Source organism: Lissotriton helveticus, chromosome 11 (assembly GCF_964261635.1).
Source record: "Lissotriton helveticus chromosome 11, aLisHel1.1, whole genome shotgun sequence".
In the NCBI taxonomy this organism is placed as follows: Eukaryota; Metazoa; Chordata; class Amphibia; order Caudata; family Salamandridae; genus Lissotriton; species Lissotriton helveticus.
In genome coordinates, this window is record NC_136072.1 from 283,975,572 (window position 1) to 283,994,214 (window position 18,643).

Genomic DNA, 18,643 nt, shown 5'->3' on the forward strand with positions numbered 1-18,643 from the left:
AAGCAGTTGTGAGAAGAGTGTGTTTCTTTTGTCGTTCTTTAGTTGAGTAGTCTCTAAATATAACCAGAGGCAAAGGGGTTTAGTTGATACAGGATGTTGTTCTAGATTCTTGAAAGTCTGGTGGCTGGCAGATGGCAGTGTGTGCCTGAAATGGGAAAATTATGCTAATGGTCAGAAGTTCAAGAGTCACCAAGTTGAAGTATGGACAGATAGCTCTCAATGATTTGTTTAGAAGAACTATGCCGATAAGTCTGCTATGCATGATTGAGGTGAGTGTGTTAAGGGCTGGTAATGTTGGATTGCTCTTTAAGTTGAGAGTATGCCTTGAGGCAGAGGCTGTGAAATAGTTCTAGTTGTGCGAGTTTGGGGTGAATAAGAGAGTTAGGGGTATTGAACACAGAGTGGCCAGTGTGATCCTGATGTAAATGTTCAAGTAAAGAACTTTATCAAAATCGGTGGCAAGAGTTTCGTAGGTGACATATGGAATTTTGGAGGGCAGTGATTGTAAGGAATGAGGGAGACATGTTAGATGACTGAAGCGAAGATAATAATTTGTGATTGAAAAATGTTTTAGTTTTGTCAAGTTATAGCAAGGACAAGGAGTGGGCTTTTGTAGGTTTCCAGGTATGGAGGGGTACAGGGTCGATTCCAGCACTGTAATTGGGATTGTAGCTTGGCTTACAGAGATAGGTCATCAAAAAGGATCCATTGCTCTGCATGTGGTGCTGGAGGGTTAAAGTTGCTGAGATGCAAGTATGGATCTGAGAGTGAGAGAAGTGTGTTTCTGACGTCATAGGAAGATGGTGGGACTGTGTGAAGTAGAGATATTGTTGTGCACTGTGGTACAGCAAGCAGGGATAAGGTACAGCATTTTATATGTACAGATGGATGAGCTGACAGTAAATAATTGTGGATGTAGTGTAACTGGTATGTGCGTTCAGGCATAATCAGTGGGATGTTGACACAGAAGGCCAGAAGTAGAATCTGTGTCCAGAGTGAAGTATGAGATTGTTGTGTTGTGAGTAGCTGGTCACTGTGATATTAGGTCGTATCACCAAGACCCTATGCACTCAAGCAAGTGTGTGTATGCTAGTGTGGTGGTGTGCAGTGAATGAGTAAATAGAGTGACACAGGTCTGTGGCTTCCATTTTAGAAGCCCTTGACTGTTCATACACAACATGGCTATGAGTATGCTTTGCCAGTGGAAATTTATTGCTGACATTCCTGAGACTGGAGGAAGGGAACCCAGACTGAAGTGGGAAAGTGAAGACAAGCCTCCCCCTTATCAATTCGATTATGTCCTTTCTGATACAGAGGGCTGCTGATGGAACATTCATTTGATGGGCTGTAGGGTTGTGGAACTGCAGTATCTGTTTGTTCTGGTTCCCAACACACTCTAATTTTAACCTAAGTGAAACCTTTTCCAATATTTTGTCGCATTGGGCTGGAAGGCCTTCTGTCCACAAGCCTTAAAAACATGCCAATTGGTCAAGTGGAATGTATTTGTTTTGGTACTCATGTATCAGGCTTTCTTAGCTGAAAATAGTTATACTTTGTATTTCAGAAATATAAGATTATCTCCCCTGAAGGACAGTTTGTCCGAAATGCATTGGTAGTTGATTGACAACAAAGGAGGTCTCTAAGTTGTTTTTGAGATAATGTAATATACTTGGAAAACAGTTAAAAAGATTTGAAATAGTTGCACCATAAATAAAGCATTGGATAAACTTGGATTCACGGATAAATAATTGAAATTGGGTGCAGTCTATCTCACACAATGAAGTCTGGGACTGCAGTACCTGTAGTCAGGTTATGGAAGTTCCTTAAAAGGCGAACACCCCATTGTCTCTCTTCCTGTATTACTATCAGATTTGGATGTTTATAGTGAAGGTGCAGACTGCTCACACCTCCTTTGTGCATCTGATGTGGGTGCTTAGCATCACTCAAGACAAAGGTCTAGGGGGTGAGTTATATTAGGGCGGATGACCCGTTGTTCCGCCAGAGGCACGCAGAGTAGATTACTCCTTCCCCCTGATGGTAGGGCCGACTGACAAATGTATAAATCACTGCCAAGCTGACACCCCGCATTGGACTCCCATGGTGTCTAGTTTTCAGATATGTCAGCCATTTAGCATGGTAGTATGGCAAGAAAAATGATTTTGAATTTACCCCCACTCTGCCAGTCCATATCTGAAGTTTGCACCCAGACCAATTTAAATTTCCTCTCGCTTGCCATGGCGATGGGGATGCTGAGTGCACCAGGAATGCACAAAGACTGTTGGGGCTTTAGACGCTTTAGGGACGGGCTAAGCCCAATGACAGGGCAGGCTGCCCACACTTCATATTTTGTCCTGGGGGCCTCTCACCTCCAAAACATTAACTCTGCAATTCTGTTTTGATTTAGAAGGCTTTTTATCCCCTGGGGAGTAGATTAGGAGCATTATTGACCTTACATCCCAGCACCAGCTGTGAATGGGGGAATCTGTGCTGAACTAAATTAGGAGTCTGTGATCACTCTGCCTGTACTCTGCACGGCAGGTGCCTGCCTGCCTGGACTCAACAATTTCTTGGAAAACCATGTGAACATTGTGGGAAAATGCCAATTTTTGCTTGTTTACCCCCTAATGTTTTGCCATATACATGTTGCCAACTTGACTGTGTGCCCTGCATCTATGCCGTTTAGACTGCCAGGGCCTGTCTTCCTTCCCAATACTGTACCTTTTTCTCCACAGTTGGCACACCTCTAGACCACATGCAAGTACCTTGTGAACGGTAGCTCTGGTACCACAGGCCTTGTGACCAGAGAGGGCCTCTGAGAGCTGCAGCATGTATGATGCCAACCACAGAGACCGCTCACCTTAACACCCACACACTGCCAATGCAGGCTGTGTGTTTTGGTGCAGTCCAAACTGAAGAGTAGAGCTGGCATACATCCCTGTGTGCCATGCCCACCCACACTGCCTGTGGCATGGGCAAGTCACCACTCTAGCAGGTCTTACAACCATAAAGGTAGGGTGCACCATACCACAGGTGAGGGTATAATTGATTGAGCAATATGCCCCAACAGTGTCTTTGCAATTCACAGAATTTGGAAGTGCAGGGAAGCCATTTTGAGTACATGGGCTAGGAGTTTGTTAGCACAAAATCCACAGCTCCATGATGACTTTACTGAAGACTGAGAAGTTTGGTACCAAACTTCTCAGCACTTTAAACCCACACTGATGATGCCAGTGTTGGATTTAATGTAAAATGTACTCAGAGGGCATCTTAGAGATGCCACCTGAAAAACGACAAGCCCTGGTGTGGTTCCTGAATGGCCACCCTGTACCACCTCTAGACAGGTTTATGGCTCCTGGGTAGACAGCCTCCACTCTCTGGGTCCTGAAACAAAGCACACCCTGAGCAGAGGTGTCATACCTGCTCCCCCAGGATGGGCAGGGTCCACGAAGGGGAAGCTTCAAAGGCTGCCGCCTTTGTTACCTACCCCTGCTGTTATCAGCAACTGGCTCCCACTGGTTCTCATTTCCGCTTTGGACAGGAGAATCACCAGGAAAATATAGAGAGAAAGGAATGCGTGCCCACATTTGTCAACCCCAACCCTCAGGTGGGGGAGGTGAAGGGAAAGCACACATCTCATATAGGGGAAGCAGAGGAGCAGTAGAGGTATAAAGGGTTAGAAGATGGGTAGAAGGGTAGAAGAGGGGTAGAGGGGTAGTGGAGGAGTATAGGGGTAGAGGTACAGAAGAGGGGTAGAGGTGTAGAAGTGTAGTAGAGGGGTAGTAGAAGGGTAGAAGAGGGATAGAGAGGTAGAAGGGTAGAAGAGGGGTAGAGGGGTAGAAGGGTAGAAGAGGGGTAGACGGTTAGCAGAGGGGTAGTAGAGTGGTAGAGGGTTAGTAGAAGGGTAAATGGGTACTAGAGGGGTAGAGGGGTAGAAGAGGGGTAGAGCGGTGCAAGAGGGGTAAAGGGTTGAAGAGGGGTAGAGTGTTGAAGAGGGGTAGAGCGTTAGTAGAGTGGTAGAATAGGGGTAAATGGATATAAGAGGGTTAGAGGGGTAGAAAGGTAGAAAAGGGGTAAAAGGGGGTAGAAGAAGGGTAGAGTGGTAGGAGTGGGGTAAAGGTGTAGAAGAGGGGTAGAGGGGTAGAAGAGGGTAGAACAGGGGTAGAGAGGTAGAGAGGTAGAGAGGTAGAACAGGGGTAGAGGGGTAGAACAGGGGTAGAACAGGGGTAGAGGGGTAGTAGAGGAGTAGAGGGTTAGTGGGGTAGTAGAGGGGTAGAATTCTAGAAGAGGTGTAGAGGGGTAGAAGAGGGGTAGAAGGGTAGAAGAGGGGTAGAAGAGGAGTAGAGGGATAGAAGGGGGTAGAGGGGTAGAAGAGGGGTAGAAGTGTGGTAGAGGGGTAGTAGAGGGGTAGAAGAGGGGTAGAAGGATAGAAGATCGGTAGAAGAGGAGTAGAGGGGTAGTAGAGCATTAGAGGGGTAGAGTAGAGGTAAAAGGGTAGAAGAGGGGTAGAGGGGTAGAGGAGACGTAGAGGGGTAGAGGAGAGGTAGAGGGGTAGAAGAGAGGTAGAGGGGTAGAAGGGTAGAAGAGGGGTAGAGGGGTAGAAGAGGGGTAGAAGGGTAGAAGATGGGTAGAGGTTTAGCAGAGGGGTAGTAGAGTGGTAGAGGGGTAGTAGAGGGGTAAAGGGGTACTAGAGGGGTAGACGGGTAGTAAAGGGTTAAAGGAGTGGTAGTAGGGGGTAGAGGGGTAGTAGATGGTTAGAGGGGTGGAAGAGGGGTAGAGGGGTAGAAGAGAGGTAAAGGTGTAGAAGAGGGGTAGAGGGGTAGAAGAGGGGTAGAGGGATAGTAAAGGGGTAGAGGGGTAGTAGAGAGGCAGAAGAGGGATAGAGGGGTAGAAGAGGGGTAGAATAGGGCTAGAGGAGTAGAAAAGGGTTAGAGGGGTCAAGGGGTAGAAGAGGGGTATAGGGTTAGAAGATGGGTAGAGGGGTATAAAAGGGGTAGAGGGGTAGTAGAGGGTAGAAGAGGGGTAAAAGAGTGGGAAAAGATGGGTAGACAGGTGCAAAAGGGGTAGAGGGGTAAAAGAGGGATAGAGGGGTTGTAGAGGGTTAGAGGGGTAGAATAGGGGTAGAGGAGTAGATGGGTAGAACAGGGGTAGAGGGGTAGAAGTGGGTTAGAGGGGTAGAAAAGGGGTAAAAGGGTAGAAGAGGGGTAGAGGGGTAGAAGGGGGTAAAGGGGTAGACGTCAGGTAGAGTGGTAGATGAGGGGTAGATGGGTAGAGGGGTAGTAGAGGGGCTAGAGGAGTCCAAGAGGGGTAGAGGGGTGGAGGGGTGATAGACAGGTAGTAGAGGGGTAGAAGGGGTAGAAGAGGGGTAGAAGATGGGTACTAGGGGGGTAGAGGGGTAGTACAGGGGTTTTAGGGTAGAAGATGGGTAGTAGAGGGGAAGGAGAGGGGTACTAGAGGGGTAGAAAAGGGGTAGAAGAGGAGTAGAGGGGTAGAAGAGGGGTAGAGGGTGGTAGAGCAGTAGAAGAGAGGTAGGGGGGTAGAAGAGGGGTAGAAGGGTAGAAGGGAGGTAGAGGGGTAGTAGAGGGGAAGAAGAGAGATAGAGGGGTAGAAGAGTAGAAGTGTAGAAGAGTGGTCGAGGGGTAGAGGAGTAGGAGAAAGGTAAAGGGGTAGAAGAGAGGTAGAGGGGTAGAAGAGAGTTAGAGTAGAGGTGGAGGGGTAGAAGCGAGGTAGAGGGGTAGAAGAGAGGTAAGGGGGTAAAAAGAGGTCAAGGTAGAGGGGTAGAAGAGAGGTAGATGGGTAGAAGAGAGTTAGAGTAGAGGTGGAGGGGTAGAAGAGAGATAGAGGGATAGAAGAGAGGTAAGGGTGTAAATAGAGGTCAAGGTAGAGAGGTATAAGAGGGGTAGATGAGAGGTAGAGGGCTACAAGAAAGGTAAAATAGAGGTAGAGGGGTAGAAGGAAGGTAGAGGGGTAGAAAAGAGGTAAAGGAGTAGAAGAGAGGTAGAGGTATAGAGGGAAAGAAGGGGAAGGAAAGCATGGGATAAGGAAGGCACGTTATAATGAGGACAGGCATGTGACAGTAGGCAATAAACCAAGTGGGAGGGGTTGGGGAAGTGCGGCCAAAAGCACACACACCATTTGCCTTGCGGGAGCGAGCAAAGGCACCATCTCCAAACGTGCACACGTTGCACTTGAAAGCAGTGCAACGCATGCATGTTTTTGGCCTCAAAACCAAATCAATTACAAGAGGACTCCTCGTTAGCAGCCCATGCGCGCTGCATAGGCGAGACCTAAAAAGAAGTGGGGGACTAACCTAGTTAGGCAGAATGCAAGTGACATCATGGCGTGTAATATCACAGGGCGCGACATCACACATCCCAGCACACGAATAGACATCATAGAAAGTGGTATCACAAGCCACGACTTTACAGGATGTGGCATCACAAGAAGTGACTTCAGTTCTAAAGCCCTCACATATGTGTTGAGCAGGTTAATCATGTGTACGTTGAGCGCATTGCGAGGATAATAGCACAGTGAGCTGTGGAAGATGATATGTGACTTCTACACCTTGCAATCCCTCAGTTTTATGTAACACATTCTGTACATTCATTTACAAACATATAATTTATTTTACATGTAATATGCACATGTTGATAAAAAGAGTTCTGACAATCTGCAATAGAATGAGTAGGGCTATAAAAGAAAACATAGTGGTACTTAAATTATTTCAATGCCTCCTCAGGGGAAGTAAGCTCTATAAAATGCAATTTCTTGTGTGTAAAAACTGGGAAAGTCCAACACATCTAACATTCTTACAGTGCATGCATATCTCCTAAACAGGAACTGAACAAAGTGAAAAGCTGCCTCTCAAGTATGTGTGAAGTGCTAACAAGGTGTGAGCCTTTGATTCCCCTGTGCTTCATTTGCATCAGGTGCAAATGAAGCTTGCTCCCAGCCAAGAGACTTGAAAAAGGTAGGCCTGATGACTCCTCAAATTCGGCCTTTGTTATAGGTCCAGCAGGAGTGTAAAATAAGAAAGCCCTGTCGCCGCCTGCACGATGTTGTTTGTTGCAGAAGGAAAGCACAACAAAGTGCAGGCGCTGCTGAAAGTGTCTGTGTGTGAAAATTACACTGGTATGGGTTTAGCTCATTATTCAGTTGGTCCAAACTTCTTGGCAGGGTGGACGGTGTTCACCCTGTGAAATTAGTCGGTGGACGCCGTCCACCCATGTGTACCCTCGACTCGTGCCCTGCCTACCGAGCTTAGTGTTCACTGCAATACTAGAAGCCAAAGCATTGAGAAGCACGAAACTGGGAGATGAAAAAAAAACTTTTACCCTCTTCAGTCGAGGCTCCTGGGAACACCCATAATTTTACCAAACAACCCTCCATCCTTCTTCTCAAATGGTGGTTCCGCATGGAAACAAAAACTCAAAAAACATAATTTCCAGAGAGATAAACTCCATAATATGGATTGGCTTAATCTCGACCCTATTAAAAAATATCTCCCTGCAAAAATGTCAAATTGTATTTAATTCCTAAATTCAGCCAAACTCACTACCTATATTAGTGGGGAAATGTACTGTTTGAGCTCCAGACATGACATAATTTCGCGCTGGTGCTAGAAAAAGAATAAGTCCAATTTTTTTGTAGACACGTTAATGTAAGACCAAAATTTGGGTGATCGAGTTTTTAGAGTTTCTGTTTTATCAAAAAATATTTTTGAAGTCAATGTCGTGGTTACACATGCCACAGAATTACGGCGTAGTAAAAATCTCCCCAGGGTAACTCGATTAACAGTGGTTTGCCCAGACGATTTCACCTCCCCCTTCTGAGTAAATGAGGTCGGAATAGGAAATGACGTGCAAATGCGGGTTTGCCACACTGAAAATCTGCACTTTTCCCCCATTACAATCTGGTATGCTTGACAACCCAAAGTGCAGCAGTTTCACACTACTTGGAATTCGAGATTAGCTCAAACAGTGCTTATACGCAATATCCGATGAAGCCAGTCAAAACCATCTTTATTCGACAATAATCTATAAAAGAATACAACACTTCCATAAACAACATAATAATTAAAACATTTATATCCGATGTTACCCAAACTTGTAATGATAATGGAGAAGTGCAATTGTTGGAAAATAGGGCTCAGGTGAGGTTTGGGTAAATTAAGGTTTGGGATAAGAGAAGTGCTTTGAAGTAAGCAGTTGAGGTGTGGAAGGTTGGCAAATAATGGAGGATGGAGTGTGCAAAATGGGAGACCAATTGAAGTGGGTGGCAGTCAAAAGGAATGGGGTAACAACAACGTATGATTCTTACCATCGTCGTGGGCGGCGGGGGTGGGGTGTGTGTGCGGGAGGATGGGTGTAGGGCAGTGCCACTCCAACAAGGACATTTACACGCTCCAGCTAATGTCACGCTCCAGCTAATGTGACACGTTGCCCTTCCTCCTTCTCGCTTGGACCCGCCGATCTCCCAGCGTTGCTCCTTGCTATATGTAGGTATTACATTGATAGTAACGAAGTGCAACTGATACCTAAACAGCATACTCAGTTTAAAATGTACGAAATATAAAGTAAGACTAATACAAAATGTGCCGCATTATGAAGCATCATTTTCCTGTTCTTGCTGCATGATTTACTCGCCCATGCTACATAATTGGGCCCTCCCATGACTCAGAAATCTAGTGACCTTGGCTTGTGGCGCTGCCAGTGCTGGTTGTGGCGGATCAGTCGGGCACAAACCCTCTAAATAGGGTATTTCGCTGGAGCGTTCCCAAGTGACAAAAAGAGCCAACAAAAAAAAAGTGAAGTAAGAAATGTAAACTAAAGCAGAAATAATTTAAGGAGGCATAAAATCAACGTGTAAAGGGACGTGTAAAAGGAAAAAAACGCCCTATGCTACAAGGTGCATGCGCTTTTACGGGAACAGATTTTCATGGTTATTTCGCCTAGGGTGCTGCTTGTACCGTGCTGGGAGAATGAAAGGCGCGGGATCATGGGTTCAAGCGTGTAGGGCTCTGCCTCTTTAGGCCACTGGACCACCTTCCTAACCCATTCTAGGAGTAACTGTGGAGTCCGTCCTTTAAAACTATCAGTGCTGAGTGGGGGCTGCGGAGTATAGCGTGGCATTTTGGTGTGAGACGATGTGCCCCCTTCCTGCACCAGGGGATCAGTAAGAGAGCCGGTCCAGTTCAGGAGATGAATGACGCACTAACGAGTGGAGGATGGCTGGGCGACATCACCCCTGCGAGGAGGAAGTGGTGCAGGTGGGGGGGGGGAGTACTGTGGAGGACAGTAGGAGCTGGAGTTTTGCACCCCTCTGCCCAGTTCCTTTATCCTGCAACGGCTACATCGACCGCCCCATTGAAGATCTGCTTTGGTAGGCAGCGTTTGAACAATATGTGTTTAATTGAAGCAGTGCTGAAAACAGACATAATACCGACTGGGTACAGCGCCCATTATCGTAAATAATAGGGGATGCCGAGGCGCAAAGCGCCCTCTACCCCAGGCGTTAATTACACAACACAGAGATTTCTTCCAGCCATAGGCAAAGTTGGAGCTGCAGGGGCGCTAAGAAGGGGGGGGGGGGGGGGGGGATTCGAAGCTGCCAAAAAGATAGGGCTGACACTGACCGGGGTGTGTGGGGCGGAAGCCCATGGAGAACTATGGTTGGTGTGCACCTGTGAGAATGGGTGGCGGCCCATTCTGCACCCCCCCCCCCCGCCCTTCCCGCCTTGCGGAGAGGGTGCAACTGGCATCGCAGAATTCGGGGGTTGGAGGCCCCACGAGGTGGTGTAAGAAGGGAGGATTTGCCTAAAACGATTTAGAGGGGGTATAGGTATGAAGATATTTCGAAAACTAGGGTTAAGGTGGATTATCAAACCGGGTTTCAAGTCTGTTTTGAGCATTGTTGCTTCACTGACTCACATTCTCTCTTTGTGGCAGGCAGCGTAACCCCCTCCTCTTCCGTTGAGGGAGTCCCTGTAATTCAGCCATGGACTCATTCTTCTCGTTGGTCTCTGGCTCCAGCAGAGGTGGCCTCCTGACCATGTCAGGGTCTCCAGTGGGACGGTTCCCTAGTAGTAACTGACCATTATATACACCCAGAATATGTCACAATGAGTTTTTCATCACAATTGGGAAAGACCATGTGCCTCGAGGCTGTGTGGGGGTGGAACCAAAATTCGCAGCAGCAGTTGTGTTTTCCGAGTAATCTTTCCACTTGTTTAATTCAGTTAACCAGTAACGTGGACAGATCGTCCTGTAGTCTCTGAGGTGATTGGTGATTTTAAGATGTCCTTTCCTTGCTTCTGCTACAGCTGAGTTGTCCCCGTTCGGGCACGTTGTTTTCATGTTCCTCTAGCCTCGTGACATCATAGTGGAGATGGTGTGATGTCATCAGGGGTTTATGCTGATGCTATGGAGATATGCAAAATCCATAAAAGGGTTAGGCAGGTTTTGGAAATGGACACAGATTAGGGAAGGGCAGGGAGAAGAAAAATAAGTGGCTTTGCAGGTTTCGGGTGTAGAAGGCCTCATTTTTTTTTAACACAAACTTTATTGCATTTTTTCCTAACACATGTATAATTATATTTGTTTCTAAACAGTAATGTTATCTAATTCTACAAGTATAGTCTAGCACCGGGATTCTAGATTAAATAATTAATTTTTTTTGTCACAACTCGCACATTGGTGCGCATATTCCTATACCCATTGTCTGTGGTGCTGCTTGTGTTGTCTTCCTGCATGAGGTATAAAAGGCCTCATGAAGTGGTGTAAGAAGGGAGGGTTTGCATAAAACGATTTAGAGGGGGTATAGGTGTGAAGATATTTCGAAAATTGGGGTTAAAGTGGATTATCAAATCGGGTTTCAAGTCTGTTTTGAGCGTTATTGCTTCACTGACTCACATTCTCTCTTTGTGGCAGCATAACCCTCTCCTCTTCCATTGAGGGAGTCTGTAGAGTTCAGTCATGGACTCCTCTTCTCGTTGGTCTCTGGCTGCAGCAGAGGTTGCCTTGTGACCATGTCTGGGTCTTCAGTGCGACGACTCCCTAGTAACTGACCTTTATATACACCCAGAATATGTCACAATCTGTTCCTCATCACAATTGGGATCTCGAGGTTGTGTGGGTGGGACGGAAAATCACAGCAGCAATTGTGCTTTCCAAGTTATCTTTTTACCTGTTTAATTCATTTAACCAGTAACATGGACAGTTGGTTGTGTAGTCGCTGAGTTGATTGCTGATATTACGATGTCCTTTCCTTGCTTCTGCTACAGCTGAGTTGTCCCTGTTCGGGTACGTTGTTTTCATTTTCATCCAGCCTCAGGACATCATAGTGCAGATGGTGTGATGTCATCAGGGGTTTATGCTGATGCTATGGAGATATGCAAAATCCATAAAAGGGTTAGGCAAACCTCATCGGTGTATCACTGTACCTTGCCTTAATTCTTTTCGACAATTTAGTAAACATTCTGAAGGGGTGTGGGGGGGGTAGGTGTCCCAGGTCACCTTTCAGTTTCAACATATGCTCGGAAAACACTTTTTCTGGATCTTGGTAACACTTCGAATTATGTTCTGTACTTATTTTGGGCCTCATTTATGAGGCTGTGTGTCACTTTTACGCCGCCGGTGCGTCACTATTTGTGACGCACCAGTGGCGTAAAAAATGCGCCTTGTTGCGCCGTATTTACAAAGTGACGCATCTAGGTAGATGCGCCACTTTGTAAACCCCAGCGCCACATTATACCTGCGCCAGGTATAATGTATGCAAGGGGGGCGTTTTGACGCAAGAAAGGGTCATGAAAGTGACGCAGTGAAATCTATAAGATTTCACTGTGCCACTTCTAGGACACAAATGCATCAATTTCTTACGCCTGCCTCACAGCAGGTGTAAGACTGACGCAGGCCCTTTCACATTGGGCTTGCCCCATGTGAAAGGACACATTGCTGGAGTTGCGTCACTTTTGTGACACACTCCAGCAATGCGTCACTTTTGCGCCATACAGATACGTTAGAAATACTGGATGTAGTACTGTAACGTGTAGTTGATGCACGTACACGCATCCCTACATCCGCAGGCCAGGCGTGGCCTGCGGGGTTAAATAAAAGGAGGACGGGCGCTCGTGCACGTTACTTCCGACCATGACACGGTGTGTGCCTGAGTGATATCGCTGGAGCGCGACCTGCCCCTACGCAAGCAAGCCCGCCTCATCACGGCCATAAGGGGGCCCAGCATACAGCACACAACACTGACGTATCTGTAACTCCTTGCGCCATGATGCGTCATACTGTAAATATGACGCATCATTGGTGTTGCAAGGAGGGCGCAGTGAAAAGTGACGCATCGCTGTTTTCACGCAGCGATGCCTCACTTTTCATAAATGAGGCCCCTAATTTTTCATTTATGTATTTATTTGGTGCTTTCTACAAACCTAATAATTCACTCAGTGCATCCCCGGGAAGTAATAAATGAATAGAACTGAATAGACAATGACCTCCGAACCAAGTTAATTAGAGAAGAAATACTTTTGGAAGGCCTTTTTTGAACCAGTAGGAGATTGTTTTGTTTATACCTAATTAAAGGCGTGCCATTTGGTTTCTCAACACATGTACACTACAACACGACCACCAGCAGAGATGGAGAACTGAAACATTTCAGATTCAGCAGTCTGTCTTATTTAAAAAGGAAAGGCATCTGATTTAAAGGCAGCAGTATTGAACGCCCACAAAATAAAAATGTCGTGGGGTAAGAAAAGTGTAATTTTAACAGATTATCAGACTGCAGTGATATTTTACATCCCTTTAATTAACTATACCCATAACTTGAACTATTCAGCTATTGCTTTATTTTTATAGTGAAGGGTGAACGAATGGGCATCTAAACAGAGGATACATTAACTAATATTTGAAGAAAATATGTAAAAACTACGCTTCCTTTAGAAATACAAATATCTAATTGCATTGTGGAGCACTCAACCCCAGCGAGATTAGTTCTAGTCATTCAGCCCAGCCTTAAACTTCTTTTTCATTGGATAGGAGGCAATATAGCTTGCCTTTCTGTCTAATTTGGCCTAGCATTTACTGGACCTTTTACAAGACTTCAGATTAAGCAAACACTTAACAGCAAGGCTATATTTAAAGCGAATATCTTGCATCCAATGCTTTCTTACGCAAGCTATATGAAACATTGCTTTTCTATTGACTCTTATTTACAACAAGGGGAAGCTTGTTTCCTTCCCAGTGTAAGAATTGGCTTTTGTAGTCTGGTCTGCCCTGTTCCCATGATGCACTGGGCCAGGGACAGACTAATTTGCATACAGCCAGGTTCTGAAACTGGGATGGTGCAATGAGCTAAAAAACGGTGTTGGATCTAGCCCTGATCTCTTGACTGGGTGAGAGTACTCTGCTTAATTCAGAGACTCTGTCCATCACCACCCCTTGTTGTAAATATTTCTATTGACTCAGCATCTCACCCTTATTCTCTCTGTCCTGTGTTGCCCCTTCTTTCTCACTTTGTCTCCTTCCCCCAACTGTCCCACGCACTGATTTTAGGCAAACTTATGGGCTAATAGAAGCCATACCAGGAACCAACATGACAGCAGATTCTTGTCTTCCCTCTTTCCTGATGGCACTCTCTCTCTCTCATACCTCTTCCTTCCATCTTTGTTCTTCAGCGCTTTGAAGTAGATCTTTGATGTTACAAACGCTATACAAGAAACCATTATTCCATAAGATTCTGATATCTCTGATTTGATAGATACTCTCTAGCAACCAGTGCCACTTGGATAAAACACTCCTTACCGGGTTGTGATGGCCATCTGAGGTGGTCCAAATCCCATCCTGTGTCACTCAAACACCACCCCAGAGGGCTTAACCACCTTCCTTAACTTCAATTCCACACACACAGAATGGACCACAGACCCATCCCTCCACCCCTCTTCCCACCCCCTCTATTATACTCCAGGTATGGACGTTGGTATTGACATACTCCCATCAAATGCAGATTCAGGAGAATCTTGGTCTCAGTGATGAAGTTTAAAAGATATTTTGGAACTTGGGGTCTGTGGGAAATAAAAAGTAGGCCAGGCTGGAGTGCTGGACTTGTTTTCTTTAAGATGGGGCTTGGGATATGCAGTGATTGGCAAAATGTATCTTTTGAAGCAAACTCTAATTTTTAGCTCCTTGTCCTCAAGCTGTAAGACTTTGGTTCAGTAACCCTTTTTTCTGCCCCCACTTACACAGCTGGGGCTGTTTTGGCTCTAGTCCTCAGCATTTAGTAGCTTTCCACCATCACCAACTGTGCTCCTGAAATCCTGGTCTGAAATAAGCCACAAGTCTGCTATGGGTCCCAAATGTTCCTAAACACTACCTGTGTCCTCCTAGATTACGACCAACAACATCTAACAGAGCAGCTGCTAAGGCAGCATCAGATCAGTCTTGAAATTCTGTAAGCTTATGTCGATCAGTAGCCCTGGGCAAGGAGAGTGCCAGGGACTGCCCTTCACCCCCTAGAAAAGGTATCTGACTTAATGCCTGATGCCTCTGATCTCTCTGAAGCCCTTCCAACTCCTTATTGCTTCATCCTACTCAATCTTCAAGTGCTTCCTCTGGAAATCAAAGTCTCAATTAGGATTGAAGAGAAGAAGTAAGATCTGTATCTGCCATCAAACATTGACAAAGAGAAAGGGAAGAGTGGAGTTAACTGTTTTCCTGGAGTCTTTGTCCGGTCCTAGTGCTTATCTTACCCACTGTTCTCACTGATCTCTAACTCACTGACATACCAGAATACCTCTCAGTGGTGTAGCAATGTAGCAAGGGGGGGCCAGAGAGTCTCTCCGCCCCGGGCGGCACAAGTTTTGGGGGCTTCGCAGCATTCGCCAGGCAGCACTCAAACCCCGCTCCCACATGCGGCCCCCGGGCGGGAAACTCAAAGACTGCCATGGGTGGCATAAAGGGCTAGCTACGCCACTGATCCCTTCTTTCCCTGCTTTCTATCTAAGACCTGGATCTGTCCCACAACCAACTGCTTTGTAGTACAACCTCACCCCTTGCTCTCTATCCCCTTTTGAGATCAATGCTTATAGAAGTTTCAGTCTATATGTGTGTGTTACTATCAGTCAACGTGACTGGAAAGGACTGCATTAAGCCGGTTGAATGCCATATACTGGGACATTAGTCAATTGAACTAGTGATGAGACATTTTTACAGTTCTTTATGGTTCTGTATTAAATGATTGTGTGGGTTCTCCCAGTCCTTGGTGAAACAGGCATTACACAGTGTTCATTCATCTTCAAGGCACAGAGAGCCTTCCCTGGGCCTTCTTCAGCCCTGCATTAATGTGGTGGCGTCCCTTCTTCTGAGCAGTAGTGCCATCTCCAGCATCCGAGATAGCAATACATTAAAGTGAAGTTGTACCATCTCCTCTGTCTTAGGCAATATTTTATCTTTCTTACTTTCCTGGTACCCTCTCACCTTTAAAGTCAAATGCTTCCCTTTTCTATCCCCTCAAATGTTTGAGGTGGCAAGGGCGCTATACAAGTAATCAATATAACAATACATTCTCTCCTGTCCACCATTGCCTGTTCTCATCTGTTCCCCTTAACACTGTGAAGCAGACTTAGGGGCCATTTATAGATTGGCAGAGTGAGTCAGATACCATAAATTGACAGTTTACCTCCCCACCCAAACTTGCTTTTCTGCCCCACCCAATTAGAGGTGGGGCAACTGCAGAGTTAGCTCTGCCTCACCCTTAGCTAGCTAGGTTCGCACAAACCCATGACCTTGCAGAATGTCCATCACTGGAGTGCAAGGCAGCCTTGGACAGGGAAATACTTTAGCAACCTAGCACACAAGGAAAGACATCAATGCATATCAGGATGATTGATTGTTTGTCGATGACACATTTTCACTTGTACGTTTGTGTTTGATAAAAGAAACAGAGGTTCTGAGCTGCCCCAAAACAACATGGCAGCCTCTCAACATATCCCTCAGCCTCCCGTCTAGCCACCTGTATGGTGTCTCCTCTGTAGACTTAGAGATCCCTGCCAGACATGAGAGAATCTCTAAATATGGAAAGGGGGTTCCTTCTCTGGGGGTGGGAGGAGGAATAACCATAACCTCCACTGGCCTGGTGGGCCAGTACTCTGCCCATTGAGGGCAAAAGGAGACCCATTGCCACCAGTCTCACCTTTCGTTTTGAGAGTGAAACCCACCAGTTCCACCTCCTGGATTTTATCCATTTGTATGGTCTTTAACTCCATTTTTTAAAGATAAGTCACTCCCCCCTCCTCTCTTCTCAGCCCTCAGTTGATGGAATAGCAAGCAAGTTATTCCTAGATTTACCTCTGAGTCGGGGAGAATCCAGGTTTTTGTAATGAAAAGGATCTCCGATTCATTAGATTCCAGTAGGACATTAAGCTCTATGGCATGTTTCACTAAAGGGCAGGCTTTTAGAAGGCCACATTTAATCCCCTCACCTCCTGATATTATGCTGACAAGGGTCGTGGTATTAATCTTCATACGTTCAGTGGCAAATGGTGGATAAAGTAGTGGATCTTTGGCTGGGGCAAGGCAAATTATGTGGTGGAAGTGTTATTTTGGCAACATTTTGTGTGGTTCAGTCCTTGCCTGTGGATCTTTCTAAAGGGCCTTGGTGGAAATTCAGGATGGATTTGAGAGGACCCTGCCAGGCTCTGACAAGGAGGGAGGTTTAGGCTATTGTGGTTGTAAACTATTATGATAAATGTCCTGAGTTGAATGTTGATGAAAGTGTGACTGAGTACTGTAATCAATTTTTATAGGATGCCTTTTGCAAAGAGGGCGTTACTGAACACTTGGTTACTGATAATAGGCCACAGGTTAACCTGCATTAGGGTTTCAAATTATCTTGTCAGGTGTGGTCTGGAGCATAAAAGGATTGCTTCTTACCACCTTAATCCAATGGGCCAGTTGAGCATTTCACTTATATTGTTAAGGAAGCTGTCCAACTAGCAGCAAGTGGTGAAATAAATGGGAACAGAGCATTCCAATCTACATTGCTTACATGGCCATGCTTAATTGTGTTATATGTTTCACCATTTGCACTGTAGAGCAGATGAAAATGAGGTCCCTTCTAGCACCATGGTGGTTGAAGGAGATTGTCAGGGATCCTACAAAGGAAGATCATGTTTGGGGGTAATGCATAGAGTTGACGAATACAAAAAGAGAAAAATAGTTTATTTGGATGGAAAGAGAGGGACCCTTCTGAGAATCTGCCTGGAGTGTATGATTATGTAAGAAGCAGACATCATAGGAGTTATAATAAATCACAATCTAAACTGTCTAGTTCTGTTCCCGTCACAAAGAATGAGCAGTTTAGGTTGAAGGGGGTAATGTGTGGAATAGGAGTAAGATATCTGTGTATAGAGGGCAAAAGTACTTTTTCCCCTGTTCCTGGCAACATCTTGCCATGTTTGCTTATGGATAGTGTTTTTTTTTGTTCCATTGTCCAAATGGAGTATGTTTGGGTGATGGCAGAGTTAGGCTAGTAGTAGAGCTAGGAAGCTTTTTGCCAAGTTTATGGATTACAATATATGTTTTAGAAGTTTAGGTTGTGGTAGCTTCATATTTTTTTGCCTTTTTTATGGTAGGTGATCCGCATGTGTGTTCTTTTTGTTATGTTTCTGTAATGGGGAAAGCGTCTGTTATGTGTCCTTAGAATCTGTTTATAGGAATGTGTGATGCCGGTGATGTGCCCTAGTATATTGCCCTCCCAGTCTTGTGACCATGAGGAACGGGGTAGGGGCTGAAGCACCCAAGCTGGAGGGGATTGGAAAAACCACAGGTAGTTGCACAATGGTCGAGAGCAAGAAAGATCCTATAAATATCAGTGAGGACCAGGAACCAATAACCATTGTCGAAGAGTGAGCACCACTCCTTATCACTTCCCCCCCATTAGGGCAGTGTACCCACACAATGGATCACTGCAAACCATCTTAGATATGTCAACATTAGATGCACCAACTCCAGACTTGTTGTTACCAAATGATTTTAGGCTGCATGCAACTCTGGGGAAGTACAACAGTGCTGACAACCTTAAAGTCCTCACCATCTACACATGGTGTGTTGTGGTAAATAAAATATTACCCTGGCTGAATTTCTAGGCATTAACAATTAGCATGCATCAAGTGAGAAGCAGAGTCCGTGGTATCTGAGTTAAAATGGGCTTTATTCCAATAACGCGAGTCAAAGGGAGAATATGTTCCATCACCACAGAGGTTCAGGAAGAGTCTTCTAATCATTTAATAACAAAACATCATAAATATACTTTTTACTCCTTGTACATAGGAGCAGGCGCAAGACAGAAAATGAGATAAGAGCATGTGGGTGTGCATGAGGGTGTGTACTTTGATGAGTCATAGGTAGGTGATAGGTAGGTGTCATGGGTGGGTGGTACACAGAGGAGGAGTTTGCATGACCAGCTCGAACTGTGCCCTAATTGTGCAACTTTGAGCATGACGTGCAATTGACGTGTAACTGGGTGGAGGCTGACTTACAACCTAGCAGAGAGATCTTTTATGTCAAGGCGACCAGCACATCTAGTACAACTGATATCTAGAGTCAGCAAGCAAAAGAAGCAAAGGTTGTTCGTCACTAAAAGACAG